The following is an 8,275-nucleotide window of genomic DNA, read 5'->3' as shown; positions in this document are numbered from 1 at the left end:
AGCAGTGGAGCATTTTGCATGCTGGTGAAAACTGAGCTCATTAGCAAAGTGATGGCTTAGAGCTGACTCTAGGGGAGGATGCAGCTAAACTTCAGACAGTCCTTCCTGCAGAGCGATTGGGAAACATCCCTGGTCTCACTTTGTTGGAAGCTGCTCAGCATGCTCTCTGGCCTAAGGTAAGCTATGTCAGTACAAAGGCAGGTGGAGAGGGACCGACATTTTGAAATAAACTGAATGAAAGGCCACCATAAAAGTTGGCATAGTATAAAGTTAGATCCCAAATTCCTATGTGAAGCCTTTGAACAAAGAATGTGCCAAAGCCATTGATGAGGCACACTAAAAGTTTCAACACATAATAATAAAAATATGTGTCTACACACACACACACACACACACACACACACACACACACACATCCCCCATGCACACTATTTGATGCTGCTCATTCTAAGAAGAATTTCCTTGAAATTTTTCATTTATAAATTGTATAACTAAGTAAGGATGTAAAAGACATCTAGTTTCAATCATCTTAGGTTAATTAGAAACAGGGCAATATATGGTCTAAAGTTTTAAAGATAATTAATTATTAAATGATTAGAGTAAACAAAACAAAATTATGATTGTAGTTAATGACTGTTTTGCATAATCATATTCAAATGGAAAATTGCTAACAATAATAGAAATCACACGTAATTTTTCTTAAATGAGCAGAAATTATTGTATTATTCTTGAGATTTTCATGTTTGGTACTTATTTAATTGTTAGACATTTCCCAAGATTATCAACACTTGGACTTAAGAAAAAACAGTTATAATTATACAATGTCTATGAGCTAGTAATATTAAATTTTAAAACTTAAAAATCAATTAGATACCACAGGAAATAATGTGAGAAAGCAGAGTAACAATAAAAGTAATGACCAACCAGAATTCAAGTGGAGTGTGGAACTAGTTAGAACAGAGTGGCTGAGATATCTCAGCAAAGTAGCATCATCGAAAAAGAGCTATCTCTGTGCAAATCACTTTCGAATCCATTGTTAAAGTGGTTCAAAAGGAATGAGGTCAGTTTCACAACCAGGTCCAAAGAAATAAATTTGACAGCAGCCTAGGTAAGTAACAGCAGGAGCAGGAAGCTGGAAAGGGGACTGTCCTCCAGAGTCCTGAGGCAGGAAGAGAGGTAAATGTGTATGTTTGGGCAGGATATGGGGGTCAAGCCCTGAGCAGCAGGAACAGGAGCTGAGCTGGGAAGTCTATCCAAGCAGAAAGGAAGAACATCATTGAGCAAGGCAGATGGCAGAAATCAGAGTTCAAAAGGCAAAGCACTAGAAGGGGTTAATGGTGGAAAGAGGTGGACATATGTAATACTTTCAACAATACAGATTTAATTTTTTCAAAGGCAAAGTTAGCTGGACCCATAATGCAGCATAGTAGAAAACTCCTTCCCAAACCTAGGCAAATTTTTAATTCAGGCAGAAAAATAACACCTCTTTTGAATTTTCTCCCCATCTCTCAGAAAGCCTCCCCAATGTTCTACATGCAGGGGTAGAGAGATTTGAATGCATGGGCTCTGAAGGGCTATTTCTTTTTGTTTGAACCACTCTCTTACAGCTAATTCACAGAGGAACAGTGTCACGTACTAGTAAGTGCTTAAAGCACACATATTAAATTACATTCATAACCCATGAGGGCTGGTCTTTGGCCTGACCATTATTAGTTCCACCAGTGATTTTGATATTAAAATTTAGCACCTTCTCATTAAATTCTCTAAGAACATCAATATTGTGACAGAGCAGCTACCTTAGAGAATAGTTTTAAAGCTCAATGTGACCATGACAAATTGTGGAGGCAAGCACAAACAAATCACATAAAGCCTGAAAAAGCGGAACCATGCTGCATTTTTCTTATTGAAAAGCACTTACTTAAAAATGGTTTATCATTATGCATATTCTTCTTTGATTTATTAATTAACACAGTGTGGAGATTAAATAGCAGGCTCTCTCACTGGTTTCTAGTAAAATGATGTCACAGATAGAATTTTATTTTTTCTTTCAAAATGGCTCATCTAGGATTGTATCTTAATGTAAGGAAAAACATTTCACACAATTTTCAGTTTAGCCAAGAGATGAAGCACCTTACCACATGGGCGCTTCCATATTGCTCTGAATGTATGTGTTTTTTGTGGGTTTTTTTTTGTTTGTTTTGGTATTTTTTTCTTTTTTATTCAGAGAAATAACATGAAGTATTGAAATCACATGCGCTTCATCATCACCTGCTGTAAATTCAAACCATAGAAATGACCTTTTTCTGTTCTTTATGGGTGTTTGTTAAATGTTAAAAATTCACTGCATCCTAAGTGAAACATTGATGATTCCTTCATAAGAAAGACAAAATAGTAACACAAAAAGGGTTGCAATTGTGATAATGGAAAGATGAACATGGTTGGCCAACATGTGGAAGCCATCTTAACTAGCAGTTGTTCTAGTCTTTCCGGTGAAGGACATTGTCAAAGCTTCTCTGTACCAAAGCTACCTGAAGTAAACCACATGCATTGCATTTTACTGTCAACTATTTAAGCATCAGACTTAGTAAGAAGAGACTTTTTAAAAAAAGCATTGTCACAGGGAATGGGAAAGAGACCATTGCAATAGTGGGGACCTGGAACTATTGCAAATCAGAATGCTCTGACCATAAGACCTGCAAACATCTCAAGGGTTAGGCAAAACATTTTCCTTTGTGGAGAGGAGCAATTAAAACCAGGAAGAACCAGGTGAGAGAAGCAAGACGCTGGGGTGGTCTGAAGATATAGCAGTTTGGAGAGTGACTTACACTAATTTAGAATGGGGTGGGTTGGGAGCTATTGAAGGAGAGGTAGTGGGCTGCTCAGGTGATGAGTAGGCAGAAATTCAGTAACCTGGTAGAAGGAGAAATTTTAACCAAAGTTAAGTTAAAAAGCATTTTGCTCCAGTTGATAACTAGGGACAAGTAGTTCCTACAATCATTTATGAGGCAAAAGGGAGAACGGGGAGTTTGTGTCTTCCCTGGCGATAGGTGAGTAAGTAGGGCAACATTTAGTTTTGTCTAAGTCGCATAGTAAGTGTGCTTCTTAGTAACATGCTTCCCAGAGTAAAACAGGGTGAGAAGGTTCCTTAGCTTCCTATTGTTTTCAGGAGCACAGAGCTCAGTTAATATTTAATAGTGTCAAGGTGTCCCAGATTACAGTTTTTGAAATGTTACTATTCCTTCTGTCTAGCAACTAATAATTTAAATGTGATAAGTATTCTTCACACACACACACACACACACACACACACACACACACACACACACATTATTTTCTACCTCTGCAAATAACCCGGGATTTGTATCTTTTTAAAATAGAAAAATGGCAAATATATTATGTATTTAGTTGCATTTCATAAAAACTACATGAAAACAAGTAAAAATATTACTTATTCAAATATTTTTATATCTTAAAAGCTGCCAATATGCTGAGGTGAAAATGTTATATTCCATAACGTTTCTCACATTTAGCATGCATGAACTGGAGAGGTTATCATAATGGACTGCTATTCCCCCATCTGCATCAGGAAATCTGCAAGAGATGCAATTTAAGGTGAATGCATAAACTGGTCAGTTTTATTTTTTTTTATTTTTTGCCTGGAGCGGCCTCATACCACTTCCTACAAATAGTTTGTTAGAGAATAACAAAAAAAAAGCTGCATTGCTGAATATACTTGCAGGCAAAGTTATTAAAGTATAACTTAACTGCCTTTTTTTTATTGGTAGAGTAATTGAAAGCTTCTTTCAAATAGCCACGTATAATTTATAAATACTTACAATTTATTCCATGACACTTGTTTAGTTCACTGAGAACATTTACCAGTGACCATGGATATCTGCTGGCACATGTGACAAAGCCAAGGGGTGGAGCTGGAGAATCAGTTTGAATGCAGCACAATGATCTCGGGCAGCTTTTGCTCTCTTCTGGAAGAGTTCACTAACAGATGGCAACTTGTCATTGTTAATGGAGTGTTATCCTGAGAAACTCCAAGGATCCATGCAGAGTGTGACACTCTTCCCCTCCTCTTTTCAAGCCACCTCACAGAAACAGCCAATAATGACCTCTTTCGTTTCACAGATGATAACACCTTATGTTGGCTGATTCCTTCCAAGCCACATTGTGGCTGCTCTAATCCAAATATGACAAAAGACTTTCTGTTGTTTGACAGCTAATCTTTGTACTAAATAATAGAGGCATCAATGCAATAGGAAAGGTATTTTGACCCACAGATAGGAGTCCTGAGTTCTAGCCCTGTTTAACCAAGTCTTTAGCCAGATAACTTCTCTACTCTGGGTTTCACTTTTCTTATTGAAACATGACCAGATTGTGTTTCACAAACAAAAAACTCATCTCAGGTAAATTTCTGGGATTCCAAATTCCTTTGCTATAAACAAAGAAAGCATCAGTTTGTTAGCTGATCATGTGTAACCATTTTGTATTTAGTTTACTTTATTCTACTCAAGTTACATTTTCATAGAAAAATAGGCAATTGGTTTCTGAAGTATATAATAGTCAGAAAACAACAACAAAAATAATTTCCCTTCCTATATTTGTTTAGCAGTACATGGATTTAAGAGCTCATTCACAGCATAATTGTTGTTTCTGTAACTTCATTAGTAATGTAACACGTCATTAGTGGCAATATAAATGGTAAAACTTACCCAAGATCATACAACTTGAAAAGATCAGTGCAGACTGTCACCTAGAGGGTATGATCCTGATACTGAGCTTTGCTCACTTATTAAACCAGAAGTATCTATTTTATTTTATTAATTACAATCAATATTCACATTACACCTGCTAGTTGCATGGTGTTTTGTACTTTTAATGTTTTTCAGATATAATTTTATTAAATCTTGATTTATAATATCCAGAAGTAAAGAAATGTAGAAAATATGTCCAAGGTCACAGAGTAAATTAATGATAGATAAAGAAGGATAACTCAGTAATAGGCAGGTAGAGGGAGGTATCCTGATTCTATTCCTCAGTATTCCAAATCCCACTCCACCATTTATTTACTTTATTTTTTGAAACATACACATTTCCCTTATTTATCATTGGCATTTAAAGCTTGATTTTATAAAACACAAAAAGACATTTGAAGAGTTCTGTAACAGCAGAATTTAAATAGCAGAAATAGTGATAGCTTTGTAGGTGCAATAAACATTAAAATCAAATAATTAGAGATTTTTTTCAATATGAAAACTATACAAATGACACGAATGGCAAAAAGGATTTTATAACAATATTTTGTTATTGTGGATTATCAGTTATGTTAGGGCCAAAGATTCTGAATATTCAGACTTCTTTTCTGTGTTTCATATTTACCTATATTATGAGTCAAGCTTCTTGACTATAAGGTCTGATTAAGGAAGGCATTTACCTTTATAACAAATGTTTTTCCATCTACAGTTACCACCCTCAAAGGAATTCACATTGTAGGGTTGGTGTAATCTGCTGGTTCCTTTGTGAACAGTGTGCAAAATATTATGTCAACCCTGTGGAAAGCCAGAGAGGTACCAAAATAGTGGAACAATTGTGCACAGCTCAATAAGCATAGTGTTAGGTTTTCCCCATGTAAAAAGTAATCAACAAAAGAAAACATGAACTATAGTTGACTTGGTTTCAGGAAACACACATTTGAGAATTACATATTGTTCTTGTCTCATCTCCAGTCATGGACAGGGATTTGTAGACTAGCATGCTTTTTACTTTGTGGATTAGAGTAGTGAAGGAACACAGATGGACTTACTCAGAATTGGTAATAAGCTGTGGTTCCGACTCTTTCCACTTTTCAGGTGCAACCAAATCTTTGTCTGTGTGGATCAGCAGATCAAATGAACAGGAAACTCTCAACAGTGGCAGAAATGTCACTGTAGCTCTGATCCGTCTGATCACTGATCAGATTTCGTCTTGGGTAGCTTTCTGAGATTTTTATCTGGGTGCACAGTCTTGTCACACCCAATATCAAATTGTCATTTTTCAAGAACCTCATCACTTTCACTATTTGAAATGACTTTTTTGTTTTGAAGAACACTTGTATACCCAGTCTTTCTGTTGTTTTGTTCTACCACATTATTTAGGTATTTCATGAGCTAAGGATCAGTAGTTACAACCAAATTGAGGCCATATTTCTTCACCTGAGTGAAATAAAGGTTCCAGATACAAAAATGCTAAGCTGATACAAAATGCTGATGATGCCAAATGAGAGAATTTAGCCAGGCACTCCCTTGAAGGATGATGCCCTGCTCCTGGGAGAGCTGCCGCCCCATGGCCAGGCCCACAGCTTCTGCACATGCCCACTGCACAGGCCACTGCAGGACTCAGCCGCCACTCCACCATTTAAACCAGCCACCCCTTGAAGATGATTATGTTGGATACTAATGCCTATTCATTAGAAATAAATGATATGTTTTACTTAAATTTGTTCTTATGTTTTCTAACCTGCAATGCCCTTCCTTCCTTCTTTCCTTCCTTTCTTTCTTTCCTTCCTTCCTTCCTTCCTTCCTTCCTTCCTTCCTTCCTTCCTTCCTTCCTTTCTTCCTTCCTTCCTTCCTTCCTTCCTTTCTCTCTTCTTAGCATTACCTTCCATTCCTCTCCCCTCATTCTGCATGTTGCTTTCCACACTGTAATTTCTCACAGGTCTCATAAACAGTTAATTATGTTATCCATTTAAAAATTTTTATTCAATGAATCTAACAAATGAACATAGTATTCAATTTCTTTTGAAAATTAGTATTGGTTCTCTTGAAGGTTTTCCTTTTTATAATTAGAAAAATACCAATACTACTTTCCTGCAAATACATATTAGCAACACTATGAAAATATTAACATTCTTATTGCATAAAATTTATTATTTCCCTGAATTAATAGGAGGATATCTAATGCTAATGCAGTTTAAAGAATACCTGAAATGTAAATAGAATGAGACTTTGATTTCCGCAAAGTCTTTTTCTTGAATAAAAGAAATCTTTAAGACAATACTTTAAGTTTTAGATAAGACACTTTATTTAAATAGTAAATGTTACTTTATAATACCTTACATCTTCATAAACAAAAATAAGTATGATAATTATATTTTATATTTGCATGATATTTTATGACTTCCACGACATAAGAGAGAAATTGGGGTTATGAGATGTTTTTTTCTTGTAGTGCAGGGGCTATGCCTAGAGACTTCAGCATGACTCCATCTGTTCAAAGGAATCAAAATGCTCATGCATGTCAACTGGTTTAGGCCAGTGATTTTAAATAAGTAAAACACATTTTTTTTCTATACTGTAACCAACTTCATTGCACAGTTTGATTGAATATTAATCCTCAACAAATCATAGAGACATAGAATGAGAAACCAGAAAGTTACCATTCCAGACAGGCAAATATCTATGATGCACCATTAAAAGAAAGGTTAAAAAGAGGAGAGATAAGATGATAAAAAAGCATTATGTATTAGTATATGTTTCTTTCTGTAATGGGGTTCTACACAAGAAAAAATCCAATATAAAAATAATTGCCAAAAATAATATTTAAAATTTATATAAACTTTATTAAAATGTATGACTTTTCACATCATATTATGCATAATTTTGAAAAATGACTCACCTATCATGTTACATAATATATATTACCTACTTGGGTGAAAATAATTTTTATGATGGTTGAATTGAAGAGATTAATATATTGAAGGGTGATTCGTGAAAGCCAGCACCACAAAAGGAGCTAGGTTCTTGGACTGGTCTAATAATCAAATTAACATAAGACAGGTTAACAGAGAAAACTTTTAATACATTCATACAGGCACTCCCTAAGAATGTGAGACCCATAGGCAGTCAGGTACTTGAGGCTTATAGTCCATCCTGAGCTAAGGAGAAGCGGGTAGTGTTCTGGGACTTCATAAGGGAGGAAGTCAACTTACAGGAAGTTGGAAAGGGCAAATATTTAGTAAACAAATGTTTGTCATGGCACTCAGAGACAATGGGACACAGAAAAGAATTCTATCTCCAGGCCCTGCCAAACTCTCTCCCAGCCCAGCTTATCCCATCTAGCCCATATTCTTTGCAGTTATAGTTCTCTTTCTGGAGCAGCCCTCTGTCTAAATTCTTTTAGATGGTTAAGGGAAAGGAAAAGTTTTCCTTGAATCTGATAGGACTTGATTGCCTTCAGCTCAAAATAGTTGACATGCCAAAGTGGCATAGTTGTGGGGGCTCATTATTAA

At 35.8% G+C, this 8,275-nt stretch overlaps 1 pseudogene; it reads right to left on the bottom strand.

Moving 5' to 3' along the window:
• Window positions 1-5,685: 5,685 nt before the first annotated feature.
• On the bottom strand, window positions 5,686-6,332 carry LOC103289714 (mitotic spindle assembly checkpoint protein MAD2A-like; annotated as a pseudogene).
• Window positions 6,333-8,275: the final 1,943 nt, after the last annotated feature.

This window comes from Eptesicus fuscus, chromosome 8, assembly GCF_027574615.1.
Source record: "Eptesicus fuscus isolate TK198812 chromosome 8, DD_ASM_mEF_20220401, whole genome shotgun sequence".
NCBI classification, from domain to species: domain Eukaryota; kingdom Metazoa; phylum Chordata; class Mammalia; order Chiroptera; family Vespertilionidae; genus Eptesicus; species Eptesicus fuscus.
The sequence above is the reverse complement of the archived record's forward strand: the minus strand, read 5'-3'. Positions and strand labels throughout refer to the sequence as shown.